This window comes from Zootoca vivipara, chromosome 12 (genome assembly GCF_965207765.1).
Source record: "Zootoca vivipara chromosome 12, rZooViv2.hap1.1, whole genome shotgun sequence".
Classification (NCBI taxonomy): Eukaryota; Metazoa; Chordata; class Lepidosauria; order Squamata; family Lacertidae; genus Zootoca; species Zootoca vivipara.
This window is the reverse complement of record NC_142595.1, coordinates 1,308,614-1,324,066: the sequence shown is the minus strand read 5'-3', so window position 1 is coordinate 1,324,066 and position 15,453 is coordinate 1,308,614. Positions and strand designations below refer to the sequence as shown.

The 15,453-nt window shown below is 44.4% G+C and overlaps 1 protein-coding gene across 8 annotated transcripts in view; it reads right to left on the bottom strand.

Moving 5' to 3' along the window:
• KIAA1671 (KIAA1671 ortholog) overlaps nt 1–15,406 on the bottom strand; it is an 84,981-nt gene extending 69,575 nt beyond the window's left edge. For 6 of the 8 annotated variants that reach the window (XR_015946641.1, XM_088655770.1, XM_088655773.1 and 3 more), the window contains exons 1-2: nt 15,259–15,406; nt 2,535–2,723 (exon numbers count right to left, since the gene is read on the bottom strand). The gene's annotated coding sequence lies outside the window, so the exon portion shown is untranslated. Of the gene's footprint in view, nt 1–2,534; nt 2,724–4,933; nt 15,017–15,258 lie in introns of those variants that run through there. The other 2 variants (XM_088655771.1, XM_088655772.1) reach the window with 2 other exon arrangements.
• Nucleotides 15,407–15,453: the final 47 nt, after the last annotated feature.

Below are 15,453 nucleotides of genomic sequence, written 5' to 3'. Positions count from 1 at the left end.
TGACAAGGTGCCCCATGATATTCTTGTAAAGAAGCTGGTAAAATGTGGGCTAGAGTCAGACAATGCTACCATACAGTGGATTTGTAACAGGCTTACTGACCGAACCCAAAGGGTGCTCATCAATGGCTCCTCTTCATCCTGGAGAGTAGTGACTAGTGGGGTGCCACAGGGTTCTGTCTTGGGCCCAGTCTTATTCAACATCTTTATCAATGACTTGGATGATGGGCTTGAGGGCATCCTGAGCAAGTTTGCAGACGACACCAAATTGGGAGGGGTGGCTAATACCCCAGAGGACAGGATCACACTTCAAAATGACCTTAACAGATTAGACAACTGGGCCAAAGCAAACAAGATGAATTTTAACAAGGAGAAATGTAAGGTACTACACTTGGGCAAAAAAAATGAAAGGCACAAATATAGGATGGGTGACACCTGGCTTGAGAGCAGTACATGTGAAAAGGATCTAGGAGTCTTGGTAGACCACAAACTTGACATGAGTCAACAATGTGATCTAGCAGCTAAAAAGCCAATGTAATTCTGGGCTGCATCAATAGGAGTATAGCATCTAGATCAAGGGAAGTAATAGTACCACTGTATTCTGCTCTGGTCAGACCTCACCTGGAGTACTGTGTCCAGTTCTGGGCACCACAGTTCAAGAAGGATACTGACAAGCTGGAACGTGTCCAGAGGAGGGCAACCAAATTGGTCAAAGGCCTGGAAATGATGCCTTATGAGAAACGGCTTAGGGAGCTGGGTGTGTTTAGCCTGGAGAAGAGAAGGTTAAGGGCTAATATGATAGCCATGTTCAAATATATAAAAGGATATAGAGGAGGGTGAAAGGTTGTTTTCTGCTGCTCCAGAGAGGCGGACACGGAGCAACGGATTCAAACTACAAGAAAGAAAATTCCACCTAAACATTAGGAAGAACTTCCTGACAGTAAGAGCTGTTCGGCAGTGGAATTTGCTGCCAAGGAGTGTGGTGGAGTCTCCTTCTTTGGAGGTCTTTAAGCAGAGGCTTGACAGCCATCTGTCAGGAATGCTTTGATGGTGTTTCCTGCTTGGCAGGGGGTTGGACTGGATGGCCCTTGTGGTCTCTTCCAACTCTATGATTCTAAGTGTCCATCAGTATGCAGGATGGATGTCCATCTTAATTAGGAACTTACCTGGCACTGACTGTACTCCACAGTGTGCATTATTTGACTAGTTAATGGTTTTTCAAAAAATAAGGGCAGCCATTGCAGCAGAAGACACGGGGGGAGGGGTGTTTTGGGGGGGAGGGGTGTTCTAGAATATTAGAGCACTGGCACCCAGTCAGTACCTATCAGCTGCGTCTACACCTGAGGCAACAGCATAGGGTGAGGGATATAATAACAAGAACCTTGTTAGCGGAGCCTTCTTGCAAACTACAGGGGACAGCAGTCACACAAAAAACCAGAATGCTAGCACAGTTCAACAGCTGTAAGCGCAGACATAAGGGAGGACTATGGCCTATCTGGTGACCCTCCTGATCGCTGCATGAAATGCCTTCAGTTCTTATTTCCCAAGTGCTACTGCAGAGGCACCAGGTGAAGTGGAGCATTTCCTACAAGCCATGGTGACGTCACACGTGCGCACTGCGTGGTGCCGCCCCGCCCCCAGGTGCCGCCCTGGGTGCCACAGCGGCTTCCTCCGCCCCTGCCTTTTTTGGTCTCAAGGTTCTGAAAACTCAGATTAGATTCAATGGTGCATTAGACTCGCATACATACAGTATTTATATAACCTCCCAATAAAGGAGGCTCTCTGTATGATACACCCAACCAGTGCTTTTTTTCGGGGGGGGGCAGGGGGATGCATACCCCTAAACATTTTGTATTGCGCTACAAATAAAATATGTGCAGTGTACATAGGAATTCTTTCATATTTTTTTCAAACTATAATCCAGCCCCCAACAGTGTCTGAGCGACAGTGAACTGGCCCCCTGTTTAAAAAGTTTGAGGACCCCTGGATTTGAGTATTTAAGATAATGTTTGTTTATAGAAAGTAACTTCGTTGGGTGTCATACTGGATTGGATGAAGTGAATATTGTTTTTATATAGTGGACAGATGAAGAATAGGAAGTTCTTTACTTTCTGAATCATATTTTTCTCTCTTTTTCTTTTAACTTCTTTTCTACTCTTTTTTCTATTTTTCTTTCTTCCTTTCTTCGCCCCCCCTAAACTTTTTCTGTTTTTATTATATCTAGAAAAAAAGTCTTAGTTTGGTTTTAAAAAAGGAAATATATTAAGTCTGTTTTTTATCTATTAACCTTAATAAAATTAATTTTTTTTAAAAAACTATGTAAACTACCCTCTTTTTTCCCTCATGGGAACAGTCCCAAGCCAGCTACTCCCAATTCTTCCTTGTGCAGAACAAAATCCAACAGAGAGAATTTCATAGACTCTAAAACAAACAAACAAACAAACAAACAAACAAATAAACAACCGTGTTCTATACAGAAAATATGGAAAGGTCCCAAATAAAATAATTCAGTTGCATTATCTAAATACACTACTAACCATGAGCAGAGCTTTGAGGTGATGAAAGCTTTCACTCAGGAAACTGATGTCAAAGTCTTGTATTGCTAGAGGGCTGAGAGCCGTGGAACATCATTTCCGATAGTGTGGGCTCTCCAGAGTTCAGCAGGAAAAGAATCAGGAAAGCAGCCAAATCCTATTGTTTTTCCTCCTTTATTGAAGCTTTTAATGCTAAAAGCGCAGGAAGAAGAAAAGTAACCACAGAGCTGTCTCCAGTTACATTGCTTGAGCTCACTATCTCTGCTGAAAAGTTGGAAGAATACAGATGGCGCAGTCAAGCCCCCCAGCCCTGCTCTCTCCTGCAGCCTCCCAGGGGCCTCAAGCAAGGCTGGCATCTTGAGATTAAGGGAGCCACTTCAAGAGAAAAATCTAAGGTGAGTTTATTGAGGAGAACCACACAGAAACAAGGAGGGGGAAGGCCTTGTTGTGACAAACTGACAAAGCATCGTGCTGCAGGGGGGGGGGCAGAACACACCAAGACACATTCAGGAATCCTGCCCCTCCTGAGACACACATCCCATACAAAGCATCGTGCCAAAGTTGTTTGGACAGCCGCCCAGCTGCATCCATCAAGTCAGAAACCCCACCCACAAGAACAAGATTGCCCTGATAGGACTGGGGGTGAACTCAAGTGGTGTCTCTTCTTGGCCCCCTCTCGCTCCTTCTCTCGCTGAGTTCCCAAATCACTGCCTCAACCACAAATGAGAACCTGGGTCCCTTCTTCCCCTCCTGGCAAAATTTAAAGTAATCAAGAACAGGACCTGACTCCCCCCCCCCGCCCTTTCTTATGATGCCCTGCAAAGCACCGAGCATGCCATTTGTGATAGTTAGTGAGAAAATCACAGTTACAGCTTGAACACAGAGAACAAGCAGGTTGTGACATTGTTACCATTACCCTTTAATATACTGCTCAAGATCAAGGCAGGGGCCAAAGACAGTGTCCCATAGAATGCCATGAGTCAGACAGACTTCTATCAACAACGTCCAATATCTCTTCCAAAGTAGGCTGAGCAGACAACATTTAGCAGTTTCATTCAAGCCAGAGTTGCACTGGAAGCTCCCCATGTTCTCTGTGTCACACACAGCACACAACTGTAGTTACAGGTAGGTAGCCGTGTTGGTCTGCCATAGTCGAAACAAAATTTTAAAAATCCTTCCAGTAGCACCCTTGTTGTTGTTGTTGTTTAGTCATGTCCGACTCTCATGGACCAGAGCACACCAGTAGCACCTTAGAGACCAACAAAGTTTGTTACTGGTATGAGCTTTCGTGTGCATGCACAAAAGGTATCTGAAGAAGTGTGCATGCTAAGGTGCTACTGGAAGGATGTTTTTTTTATTTTGTTTCGAGCACACAACTGGTAAGATAGAAAGAAAATCCAAGGTGGCATAAGGCTTTTGGTCCCCTTTATCTCCATGTCATAGGCAAACTGAACTGTCCATCTTTGGCATCTACCTCATGGAAGTGGGGAGAGACTCAGAAGGAGCTGTGATGCCACCGGCTGCCTCATGGCTTCAGAGGCACTGAATGCCCCACACTTGAAAGCCAACGAGCCAGCGTCCTTGCGGAAGCACCCAAAGGCAGGAAGCCTGCCCCAGCCTTCACAAGTGGAAGTCATGAGACCAAACCAAGACAGATGGACCTCCTGGCAGCATCCCCTTGTGTCCTCAGCCCAGAGTGGCAAGCAGATGCCAGCAAAGGCTTCCCACACACAAACCCAAGGCAGGCTTTGGGTGCTCAGGTTTATTCATAGTCCACATTCAAATTCAAAAAAACAAATATTTGATTGCATACTACCAGGCATGGAAGGGAGAGGAGGGGACACAAAAATACAGAAAATGCCTTCGAACACTATGCTTTTTGTTGTTAAAAATTAAATTAAATTTAAAGAAACTAGTCCACCTTAACAATTCTGTAGAAGTTGCTTGTGAAACTTAGCAACTTCGAACACAAACTTTGCAACCAATTTACTTACATAATTATCGTTTATTCATGATCAGGAGCTCTAAAGGCTTTCCAAGGAAGGGAGCAATCAAAAGACAAAGTCTAGTTTTTTCAACCTCATAAAAATTGCACAATACTAACTCATGTAGGACACTTTCTGACTCTTCACTACCACATGGATATGCACGATTCATATTTCAAATGCTATGAAATCTTCCTTCTAAAATAGCCGAGGAGGCAATACTGAAGTGAAACATACTAGTTTTCTATATTTGGGGACACACAATGATGTAAAAAAAAAGTAACACAACCTCCCTTTAGCAACTCCAAAATGAAATGGAGCACAAATCTTATGGGGATATGTTAGGATCAGAGCTCTAGTATATTTGACCTGTCTTAGCCCAAGGAAGGGGGGCGGGAATAAAAGATACTGACATACCATAGGTACAATTTTGTTTTCCAGGAAATTCTTCCAATCCCTCATTGAATCTTCATACACTGAAAGGGCCTGGGACAGGAGTGAAGGAACAGTAGCTCTGTCTAAGGCTACAATGCATACTTTCTTGTTCTTCTCCAAGGTATGCCAGGATACCAGAAAGGGCAAGGTACAAGCACCTCGTTCTCATGGCAACGGCCCATACACCCCAACCTGCTCTCAGCAGTGCTACGTAGAACAAATTGCTGGCACCTGCAAAGGGAGCATGACGATCCATTGACTGCTCTCAAAGTCCTTCCATGATCACAATTGCATGCTCTTCTGCTGTTTGGCCACAAATATGAGCCTATAGCAAAATCCACACCATCACATCCGCCACAGAGATCCTTCTCCACCCACCACATCTCTAGCTGCTAACTCTTGGAAATTCACCTGAAAATAATTACATAACCTGGCCCACTGCGCCCAGCTCAGCAGCTGTTTGTATGCAATTGCAAGGACTCGGCCCTTTGTCCACTGGGAAGATTTGGGCTATGACCTTCCATGGCACCTTTTCAGTGGCTGCTCCCAGACTTCAGAACCCCCTTCCCAGCGAGACTGGCTCCCTCCTTGTTGTCCTTGCACTGGCAGGTGAAAGCAGCTTTATTCCTGGAGACTATGGGGAACTGACTACTTTTAAGGAAAAGGCTTTTAATAGTACTGTACTGTTTTCACTACTTGTATTTTAATATATCTGTTGGTTTCCTTATACAGTGGTACCTCTACTTACGAATTTAATGCGTTCCGAACACACATTCGTAAGTCGAAAAAAATTGTAAGTTGAATCCCATAGGAATGCATTGGGAGAAAAAATTCGTAAGTAGAAGCAACCCTATCTAAAAATTTGTAAGTAGAAAAAATCCTATCTAAACCACATCCAAGATGGCGGACGGAGCTCCGTTTGTAAGTACAGTAGAAACATTCGTAAGTAGAGGTACCACTGTATCGTCTATTATACTTTTTTTAACTTTTTAACTATTATATTCTATATGGTTTTATCTTTCTGTGTTTTGTTTGTTTTGGTTTTTATTTCTGTGTGCTTCTTTCAGCTGCAGAAAGGTGGGATAAAAATAAAATAATAATAATAATACCTCCAAAACTCAGCATAAGTTTAGCATCAAGCAGCCTTTTCAAAGCTGCTCCAATAGGTTATAGCACCACCTGCAAGATAAGTTTCAACTTACTTCTATAGCATAAGCTAAGCAAAATGGTGTGTTATGAGTTACATAAATATAAGCCTCAGGGGAAGGAAAGGCAGGTCTCAGTGCTAAAGAGCTTTCAATCTAGTTTTAGATCACAGAATAGCAGCTTGTGAAGTTGGAAGGAACCCCAAGGGCCATCTAGCCCAACCGCCTGCAAGGTAGGAATCTCAACTCAAGCATCCAAGGCAGCCTTTCCCAGATTGGTCTGCTAATGCAAAAACAAAAGAGATTCCCACAGGATGCTGTGTCCTGGGTTTGGATTGCCCTTATACTTGCACATTATCCCACTATTTATCCTTATCACCTCAAGTTCCCTCCAACTACCCTGAGGTCTACGCCTCATGGGGCAAGGAGGCCCTGTTGCTCTGAAAGTACTCTGCACAGGGACATGCTTTCAATTCACAGAATAATTTACCGGTATATACTTCTGTTAATTAAAGCATGTATGTGTGTATGAGAGGAAACATCTCAAAGTGATTTACAATAAAACCTGTTAGAACATGATAACAATAACAAGAAACCAACACTATTAAAATCAGTATAAATGTTATTTAAAAATGATTTGTGCCCAAAGCATCCATATACAGGTAGATTCTTAGTGTGTGTTGAACATGTATTACTGTTGGTGCCCACCATTTTTTTTTTGGGCTGTTGCTTCAGGAGATCTATATGAAAGAAGGTGTTTGCTCTGACAAAACCCTACACAACCTCAGATCAGGATTAGGGTTCGGCAACCTAAGGCCCATGGGCCCACGAGGCTTGTCTAACTGGCCCATGGCGACCACTGCCACCGTCCGCTCTTACCAGTGTGGCACGGGGACCAACTTTCGGGTTGATGGTGCCTGTGCACATGCGCACAGGCGCTCCTCCGACCGGGATGTGTGCTGGAAATAGCGCGAGCACAGGCGCACAGGTGCTCCTCCGACCCAGAAGAGTGTGCGTGTGCACACGCTTCAGCCCATCCTCCGACGGAGGGAGCGTTGACTGGCCCATCCTTTGATAAGGTTGCCGACCACTGGATCAGCTTATAAGCTTAAGCCTGGCTACTGGTAGCAAATGGGTAGCCAGTGCCAATTTTTCCAGTTTTTTGTGATATGCCCTCAGCCAGCAGCTCCACTCTACAACTTAACCACAGCATTCTGTATTAATGGCAACTTCCAAACCAACATAAGTGGCGCCCCATACAGACTCCATTACAATAACTGGATCTTGAGGTTCCCAATACTTGGATCACTGTAGCAAAGTTATCCCATCAAGAAAGAGCTATACCAGCCAAAGCAGTACAAGGTGCTCCGAGCCACTGTGGTGACTTGAACATATCTCTTCCTTCAGAGGGAGTGCAAACCCATCCAGAACAAGTAATTTGCTTGATTACTGGACCAGGAACCATCCTCCCCAAGGTCTCTGCACTGCCAGGACTCAACTGCAGTTTGTTGACCTTTATCCAACCCACCATTGTGCCCAGACACTGATTCAGAACTAGCCCAGGCACACGTGACTCAGATATACCAGAGAAACAGAGCTTAGTATCTGCAGCACACTGATGACACCAAGCTCCAAATTCCCTAATGACTGCTCCCAGCACCATGTAAATAAAATGAAGTAAGAAGAGTGCCAAAGTAAAGGCTATGCGAAAGATCGAGATGAACATAATCCCTGTGAACCTCTGGCAGTTGCATGCCTAAACAAGCAACATTATCTCCTAACCACAGCATAGGGCAGATTGACCTTGGGCTAGATACTCCACCAAGTGCCTATTCCCCCTCAGATCCTTCTGAAGCATTTCATAGGCTGCAAAGCAGCGCTTTGTTCTCCTGACAGTGGCTTCATTATTTCACAATTAAGCAGTAAGCCAAAAGCACACATCCGCACCCAACAGAATCCGGCAGAGGGGCAACCGACTCAGAACAGAGATGAATAATAACCTACTCAATTGTAACCTAATTCACTTGTAACACATCATATAAATACGGTATTATTTAACACACCTTCTGTTATACATCTCTAGATGGCAAGTTAAAGATGAGCTCTTTTCACAGTTTAAATTGCTCAACCAGAGGAATCTTAATTTCACTAGCTGTCTGCAGGGAGAGAGAGACCATTTTTTTTGCACAGCATAAGTGACTTTTAAAACCATGCACCTCAATTACACTTTTCCTGCCACACTGATCAAAAACGATTGACTGGCATTAACGGCTATAAGAAATAAACAGTGATGCAAACTCTTGAGGCTGCTCCCCTCAAATTAGATGTGGTCTGGGAGAGGGTGAGCAAAACACCGCTGGAACGAATCTGTTTGGAAAGGAAAAGATTCTTGCCTGCTGAAAACTCTAGTACTATCGTTACATTACATTACATTACATTACATTACATTACATTACATTACATTACATTACATTACGCCCTATCCAAAGGAGACTTGTAGGCACTATGAATACATTTCACATGAACAATGATGTCTATCAACTAAAAAACTGATTAAAAAATTGAAGAGACAAGAATACTTGCCACATAAACACAGCCATTTTCAATTTCTAGCCATTTATAAATTGCACCCTTGAAGAAAGCACCAGTCAAGGCAACTGACACAGCCTCTTAAAGGCCATTTCAGAGTGGAAGATGGATTGCCCGACGAGGAGCAGCGCGAAAAGGGGCGATCTGGAGGCTGCCGCGCTCTTTTGAAACAGGTAACCCTGCCCACAGCTGGCCCTATTGGCCAGCCAGGGCCCTGAGCGCGGTTATAGGTGGAGCAGGGTGCTGAAAACGCCCCCCTGCTTGGTGTGTGGAGCGGGTCCCGCCCGCAAATTCCCCCCTCTCTGAAGAGGAGGGATCTTGTCAGACCAGCTCTTTTGACAATAAGGGATTCTAGGTGGCTATGGGGATTGGCCTGTGGAGGAATATGCATATACCGGTAGCTGGGAGATCAATATTCCGTACTTTGGACCACCTTAAAGTACAAAAGTTAAAAGCTGCAAATCAGCAAAAAGCACTTCTAAGAACACTGATCTACTAAAAAGAAATCAATGCAAATGTGCCCAAGTTTAGATCCAAAACTACCGGTAATACATTATTTTTCTTCTAATACGCATCCACTGTCAAACTTTAGATTGTACGTATCCTGGGACAGGGTCTGTTCAGGCCCTGTTTTCTTCCTCTCCCTTTTTTGCAGGCACTCGGAAGATATAAGAGCTGCCTTACTGGATCAGGTCAAAGTTCTACCTAGCCTGGCTAGTTACTCACAGGAATGCAACAAGCACAGGGATAAGTGACATACAGTATGCATATCCTATTTCTTTCTGTCATAAATCAGAACTGAAAACACTTCTAAAAAGCATCCCCAATAGCTTAACTTGTAACTTTTGTTTGTTTGTTATGACAATACACACCATAGAGCCAGGGGATTCATCCCATTTGTCACATTCCCAGCCAAAGTCAACAATGTCTTCCCCTTGTTAAAGTCAGTTTCCATGGTGCTACCACCATACAATTGGAGCCTGGAGTTGGCACACCATTGATATGAGAGGTTTTCTAAAATTACCATACCCTGGATAATTGCAAACTCCCTAACTGGTTTGACTAGAAAAACTGGCATGTCTTTCCTATGCATTTATACCTGGGGCCCTAATCTTTGCCTGTTCAGGTTAACAGGTGATTTAACACCATCCTGGTGAGTAAATTACTATTTATGTGGCAAAATCAGTGCATGGTTCTTCACAGAGAAATGAAAATTGTATGATCCAAAGTACCTGGAAGAGAGAGACTCAAGATCATTCACACATTAAATCATCATTAGAGACACTGAGGTTGAGAGATCAAACTTGAAAGATTATGAACTGGATACCATGTGGTAGAGTGATTACGTTTGCATCCTACCATCTGTCAAAGACTTTTCCTAATCCTACTTTAAACATAGAAAATGCAAAACTTTCTTCAAGCCAGACGTCAGGAAAGCACCTGTCCTTCCCGATTAAACTGCTCAGTTTATCACACAACAGGCACAATCCCCAATGGGATTTGCAGAGATTGTTTGCCTCTGCAAACTGAACATGTCATGCAAATGGGGCCATAAAGGCAGATTTGACAATCTGAGGGAAATGTTTAACCTGCAAAACCAGAACATTTGCAGGATAACCAGTAGCTGGTCATTTTAATAATTACTTGGTAGTGCTTTTAATGTATTTTTAAATGTTTTTACATTCTGTATGTTATGAGAGGGTCGTTGAGATATTCTTTTATAAACACAGACACTGCCATTACACATAGTTAGCTTGCCGTGTTAGACAAGACACATTATGCATGTTTTGGTTAACAATGCTCAAAACCAGAACATGTGCCACATTGCTTAAAGGGCAGATTGAATATACTTGCTGAGTTTCCTTTTATCCCTATGTGATCTTTTCTCACATTACAGAATTTTTTCTCATTTCTTTCTTTTAGGTTTGCATTTCTTTATGAAACTCTCTTCTCCCTCCCCGATCTGAATGTACCCGTTTGCACTGAAAATTGAATAAAGAAATTAAAAGAAAACTATCTGACAGTTCTAATACAACAAATGTAATGGAGCATCATATGGCCTGGGTTAATTCAACTCGGGGTCGTAGGTTCAAGGCCCATGTTGGGCAAAAGATTCCTGCATTGCAGATGGTTGGACTAGATAACTCTTGTAGGTCCCTTCCAACTCTACAATTCTATGGGGTACAACACTTCCAAAGTCAAAGATGACATGACCCTTAGGCAGTTCTTGAAGGAAAGAGAACTAGAATCCCTAATGCCAGCACAAGGAGACCACCCTAGTCCTTGAGGGCACATCTTCTGACAGGGCAGAGCAGGCAGGAGGCTGAGGCTAAACAAAGGATGCTGCTGTAGCTGCCACAAAGCAAAACACATTTTGCACAGATGCAATTAGCAGAAACAGAGCTGGGCTCATAGAACTGTAGGGTTGGAAGGGACCCAAATGGTCATCTAGTCCAACCCCCTGCAATGCAAAAATCACAGTGCTAAATGGGCTTTAAATGCTTATGTTTGTTTTCCTAACTGCTATGAGAGACATGTCATTAACATTCCTGAAACACAGATGGGAAGTAAATTCTATTAATTTCAGTAGGATTTTCTTCCAGGTCAATGTGCTTAACACTGGGGCATTAAACTAAGAGGTTTCAAATATCCCAGCACTCTTCCACAATATAATATCAGAAACAGAAAACCAGTATGTCAAATATTCAGTGACACCAGATGTCTGATGCAGTACAGTCTATCAACAGTGTCTAGAGAACTGCTAAGAAATGACAGAGATTCAGTGAATCCACGGCTGAGAAATGATTTGACTGTCAGGTGCCTCAGAACCAAATTAACTGTGCCATCAATAGACTCAAGCTCATGCTCCCTTTGGAGTCAACTGTATCTTTCAACTTTCAGGTTACAGGCAGAACACACACCATTGTGGATGCCTGTGGAACTACCGTAGCACTAAGCTTAATGCCACAAAGGAGACTCTAATCCTTTGCCAACCTGGTGCCCTTTCAATGTTTCGGACTGAAATTCTTGACAACCTCATCATCATAGGGCCATGCTGGCTGGGGCTGATGGGAATTGTAGTCCCAAACACCTTCAGGAGATCAGGTTAGCAAAAGCTGCCCTAATTCAAAACATCAGTCTTGAAAGAAGTTCAGCTGAAATAGAAGAAAGTTAGGATGTCTAAAGCCTCTTTTGTACCTACAATACATTGACAATATTTTTATTATCTGGACACATGGTCAACAGACCCTGGAAACCTTCCACCAGACATTCAATGACTTTCACCCCACCATCAACCTAACAATGAACCAATCTATACAATAAATACATTTTTGGGACACTACTATAAAAATACAGGATGGATGTGTAGACACCACCTTATACCGAAAACCAACTGACCGACAAACATATCTACAGTACATGCTTCTAGCTACCATCCCAAACATACCAAACAATCCATCGTATACAGCCAGGCCCTACGTTACAACCGCATCTGTTCCAACTCTACAGACAGAGAATCTAACCTAAGAGATCTACAGCAAACCTTTTTAGAACTAAAATTTCCACCTGATGAAGTTAAACAACAGATCAACAGAGCCAGACTGATACCTAGAGAGAACCTGCTGCAAGACAGACCCAAAAAAGAAAATAACAGAACAGTAATCACATACAGCTCCCAAGTTAAAACAGGACAATGCATCATCAGAGATCTACAACCTCTCCTGGACAATGGCAGCTCTCTTTCTCAAGCTCTGGGAGGAAGACCTTTCATTGCCTACAGACAGCCACCCAATCTTAAACAACTTCTCACCCACAATAATACAACCACCAGACTTAACATGGACACTGGTACCAGAGCCTGCAATAAACCCAGATGCCAACTTTGCTGCCACATACACCCGGACAACACCATTACTGGTCCAAACAACATCCAACATACCATCTCAGGACTATTTAATTGCTCATCTTCTAACATTGTGTATGCCATCAAATGCCAACAGTGCCCTTCAGCTCTCTATCTTGACAAACAGGCCAAACCCTACGCCAAAGGATAAATGGACATAAATCTGACATCAGGAATCACAAGACAGAGAAACCAGTAGGAGAACACTTCAATCTCCCAGGACATTCTATACAAGATCTCAAAGCAGCTGTTTTATTACAGAAAAATTTCAGAAACAGACTGGAAAGAGAAGTTGCTGAATTGCAACTCATTACCAAGCTTAAAACCATGGAGACACCTGGTATGAACAGAGACATAGGATTCTTATCTCATTATACATGATCAAGCTTTCTTTAGCACCTCAGCCCTTGCTTCCCCCCCCCAAGACCAATTGCAGTCATTAACAGTCGTTAACAGTCATCAACAGGTTTACCATTCCTATCAGCCCATCACCCATTCCCATCACCCTCTGAATATACATAAGGGTCTGGTGGATTATGTTTCAGTGTATCTGAAGAAAGCTCATACCAAAATAAAAACTTAGTTGGTCTTTAAGGTGCTACTGAAGGAATTTTTAAATTTTGTTTCGACTCAGACCAACACACCTGTAACTAGGATGTCTAAAGTGTTCATCATTTAGTCACACTATTACAGCTTCAAGTAAAAAACACAATCCTACAATATCCCTTATCAAAAAAATTACAGAAGTAATAACATCATTAATCTGTCAACTAACTTGCTTTTAAATGGTAAATGGATATTAACAGATTCAAATGTGCCCAAAGCTGAAGAAGTCTTCCCATTCACATAACCACTCTTCAACTACACCACACTGCCAAACCTTTTTATTAAACACTTTGCCTGGGGAAAAAAAATAGACCCAGGTTCTTTTTACAACCATACTTTCAGCACAGGACATACCACAATAAGGGACTACCCCCTTCCCCAAATTAATTTCTTTTATAATAACAGTTTCTAATCTACAAGTAAAAATTAGATCCCTCCAGCTCGCCAGCCCCTGGCCTTTGCTTTGGGAGATGCACAGGAGCCCAATAATTCCCTCATGTACATTACATGAAGGGAAAGGATGCTGATTTCCCATTTGCCCCCCCTTCCCAGTTTACAAGTGCACAGCAGTTTCCTCCAGTCTGCCCTCCCTGAGACATACACTCTATGTAGGAAATCAATGAATAATCTCTGAAGGAGAGAGAGGACAAACAATGACATTACATAGCTCAACTAAACATAATCATCTCAAATGCAGTAAGACAAATTACAGATGTCAGAATCACTTAATTATCCCATGGGGCTTTAATGAGGTTTAAATACTATGAGTTAGCTATGCAGAAGGAAGAAACTCTGGAAATAGCATAATGTGATTTTTTTTTTTAGGGTAGGCATGATCAAGATGAAGTGGCTTTGTTTTTGTTTTGAGTCAGAGCAACCCAATTTTGGAACAAGCGAAGCCAAGCTGCCTGGGCTGATAAGGATCCTGCTCTGTCCTCCTGGCAGCTAATTAATGAGGGGGAGAAATGGGTCTGGGAAATGGGTGAAGAACAAGGAACCACGACCTGGCTCCAGTTCCTGTTGCTATTTTTCCTCTGGCAGCTTTGGCCTTTAATCCCATCAAAAGGGTCCGGCTTATTGGACGCTAAAAAGGGAGAGCCCATTACACGCAGCAGCAGAAACAAGGGGAGGGGAGGGGAGGGAGGAAGTAAAAATCACTCCAGGGACTTTTAGACCTTAAAGAGGAGACTCCCTTTCCTCCTTTCAAGCTTTCCAGGAGGGCTTTCCACCCCCCACCCCCGCACGCCATCCCACCCCATCCTTCCATGCTCTTCTTCCTGCAAAGAAAGCAAGGCAGGCACCGACCCCCGACCTCAGTCTTTGCACGGGGGGAGGGTTTCGCCGCTCTCCTCTGCCGGCTTCTCCCCAAGCTGTTGCAGAGACGCACGAGAGAGGCGAACAGAGGGAAACAAAACACAAGGAGCAAGGGCAGGGGGCACACAAAGCAGAAGGGGCTGTTGCCAGGCAGGAAAGGAGGGGAGGGGAGGCTCCGGGTCAGGAGGAATTGGGGGACAGAACCCGCCCCTTGGGAAAGTGCCGCCTACCCCAAGGAAGAAAATGGGGGTGAAGGTATCCGAAGAGAAGGTGGCTTGGGAAGAGGCTGCGAAGAGTTCGGTGTGTAAGGAGGGGGGAGCGCGTCCCGCAGATCTGAGGAAAGGAAAGGAAGGAGGAAAAGCAAACGAGGAGACCGAAGAGGACACGGGGGGCGGCAGGCGGGGGGGCCTCGCAGGTGCCCAGGAAAGGAAAGTCGGGAGGCGATCGAAAGTGATTTGCCGATGGGGGGGGCGAGAGAATGCCCCGAGGAAGAGCATTGTCTTTCGCTCGCGGGGAGCAGAGGCAGAGCAAGGGGGGGGGCAGAGAAAGAGAGAGAAAGAGACCCGACTCCTCTCTGTGCAAAGAACCTTTTTGGGGGGATGGGACGCCCCCTCCTCGTGAGGAGATTTTGGGAGATGCGATAGACCGAAGGAAACTGGCCGGGGGGCGTCGCTGCTCCCCCTCAGCTGCTGGGGAAAGGGGGGTCCCCAGAGGGAGGGGCCACACAATTACCACCCCGTAGTCCTCACCTGGGTCCGACGGCGCGTGCGCGCGTGCTCCGTCCTGCCAAGCCGCGCTCGGCTCCCCGGTCTCTCTCCCTCGCTCGCTCTTTCTGGCTGTCTCTCTCGCGCGCACGGCGCAGCCCAGCTTGCTTCGCCTGGGACGCCTGGGGGCGGGGCCGCCACTGCCCCGCCTGTAAAAAGGGGGAAGGAAGAGGGGCGGAC